Consider the following 2,875-nt stretch of genomic DNA (forward strand, 5'->3'; position numbering starts at 1 on the left):
ATCCATCCAGAGTTAATTTTTGTATAAGGTATAAGGAAGGGGTCCAGTTTCAGCTTTCTGCACATGGCTAGCCAGTTTTCCCAACACCATTTATTAAACAGGGAATCCTTTCCCCATTGCTTGTTTTTGTCAGGCTTGTCAAAGATCAGATGGTTGTAGATGTGTGGCCTTAATTCCAAGGCCTCTGTTCTGTTCCATTGGTCTGTATCTCTGTTTTGGTACCAGTACCAAGCTGTTCTGATTACTATAGCCTTATAGTATAGTTTGAAGTCAGGTAGCATGATGCCTCCAGCTTTTTTCTTTTTGCTTAGGATTGTCTTGGCTATGTGGGCTCTTTTTTGGTTCCATATGAAGTTTAAGGTGAATTTTTCCAGTTCTGTGAAGAAAGTAAATGGTAGTTTGATGGGGATAGCATTGAATCTATAAATTACTTTGAGCAGTATGGCCGTGTTCACAATATTCATTCTTCATAACCATGAGCATGGAATGTTTTTCCATCTGTTTGTGTCCTTTCTTATTTCCTTGAGCAATGGTTTGTAGTTCTTAAGTTTCAATAGCCGAATCGATCAAGCAGAAAAAAGGATATCAGAGATTGAAGACCAACTCAATGATATAAAATGAGAAGGAATTGAGTAGAATGAATAGAGAAAAAAGAGTGAAGAGAAATGAACAAAGCCTCCAAGGAATATGGGATTATGTGAAAAGACCTAATCTACATTTGATTGATGTACCTGAATGTGAAGAGGAGAATAAATCCAAGCTGGAAAACACTCTTCTGGATATTATCCAAGAGAACTTCTCCAGCCTAGCAAGGCAGGCCAACATTCAAATCCAGGCAATACAGAGAACACCACAAAGATATTCCTCAACAAGAACCACCCCAAAGCACATAATTGTCAGATTCACTAGGGTTGAAATGAAGGAAAAAATGCTAAAGGCAGCCATAGAAAAAGGTCAGGTTGCCCACAGAGGGAAGCCCATGAGACTGACAGCAGATCTCTCGGCAGAAACCCTACAAGCCAGAAGAGATTGGGGGCCAATAGTTAACATCCTTAAAGAAAAGAACTTTCAGCTCGAGTTTTTTTCTAACTCATCTGGGGAAGGTTGATTGTTTGCAGAAAACTGATTTCTGGAACCCAAAAATTTGGGGAATATATTAACTGTAGCTGTTTTCTAGGAGGATATGCCTCAGGTGAAGTTCAAAGTTGTTGGTACTCTCTAATGAAAAGAATTCTTTCAAAAGATGTTTTTGGTTACATTCATGAATACAGTGGTCAGTGCAGACTGTCAAGCGGAACATAGCTCAGATAACATTAAACCAGTGAATTTTCTGCATCCCATACATAATGAATTGTGGATATCTGCAGCAGATAGGTAGGCCAAAGAGGAGGTTCAGGTTTGTAGCACAAATATTTTCTGTATTCGGAATTTTGTCACCTTATTGTAAAATATGCACAAATTTATTATTGCTTTGGGAAGCATTACTGTGGGTACCCTGATAGAAGTGGTTAGAACATAGTTTTGGCAACAATTGTAGGCAGTATTAAATATTTTATGAGAAATACATTAGTATAAATCACTATTTTAAAAAGTGATACATGAATCACCACCCAAAGAATTGGACTTCAGTGCAAGAAATACTGATTTATCTTCACAGTCGATACTGTGTATGTAAATGCCATTTCTCAGAAGCATAAAACTCTGATATAATATATTGGTTAGTGTAAGCAGTATAATACATATTTTTCAGGCAGTGCTAGTTTCATTAATCATATATTTTAAGAATTTTAAGCTTATTTTTTATGAGGCATTGCATTACATGTGGCATTGATATGCATGTGTAATTTATTACTTGGCAAGTGAATTATCCTAGACTATTTTATGTGCTTGATATATTGATTTTCAGTTGTGATAGATCATTTTAAGGTTGCATGGCTTTACTCATGGTGATTTATCCCACAGAATCTCAGAGTGTGGGGCAAGCTGATGCAGCCCTCTGAACACTTTCTATCAGCTATAAATAGAGTTGTTATATGGAATTCTTAACCTCAGTAGAGAAACATATTTAGCAAGTTGAAAGAAATAACTTTCATCCAAGATCTAATTAGTTGCTGAAATAAGTGCCCATAAAAAGTGGTTTCAATGTGTCTTTTTCTTGTATGTTATTAATCTTGTAAACCCCCTTTTCCAATAAGTAATGAGATGTACTGTCAAAGAATGATAAAGATGTCATTAGGTTGCTTAGAAGGTCTGTCTTCTATGATTGCTGATTGTCTTTTAATCTTTATCAGCTCAAACACATACATATGCATTGACTTGAATTATCATTACCACTTTTCCTTATAGAAAACTTACTTTAAACAGAGATCCATGGAGAAAAGTTATGCAGTGCCAAAACTCCAAATGCATGATGAACACTTGAGAAGTTATTGCATAAAAGAACCAGATAAGTGAAAAGGAATATTTTTAGAATTTTAGGATTACTTTTGGAATGCTTATTAGAATTTCTAATAAATAGTGTCAAGGTCACTCAAAAAATAGGTATCATTTGGTCACTGGTCACAAGGTACTCAAATCACATGAGCATTTGAAGTGATATCTGTGAATATAGAAGGGTTATTGTCACATACTAAGCAATTGAAAAATATTTTTGACTACATTAAGGAAAGAATGATTGAGTGAGTGGAAGTGGATTTGAAACTACATGTTCACTATAATGTAGTACTCACAAATTAGGCTTTAGAGTCAGACAGTTCTTTGGCATTTCTGAGCTGTCTGACCCTAGACAAATTGCCTAACTTTCTAAGCCTCAGTGTTGTCATCTGAAGATGCAGATATAGACAGTAAAGAGATTCTGTGAGGCTTAAATGAAATG

The sequence above is a fragment of the Aotus nancymaae genome, unplaced genomic scaffold, assembly GCF_030222135.1.
Source record: "Aotus nancymaae isolate 86718 unplaced genomic scaffold, 86718_ANA_hifiasm-v0.15.2.pri h1tg000062l, whole genome shotgun sequence".
NCBI lineage: Eukaryota > Metazoa > Chordata > Mammalia > Primates > Aotidae > Aotus > Aotus nancymaae.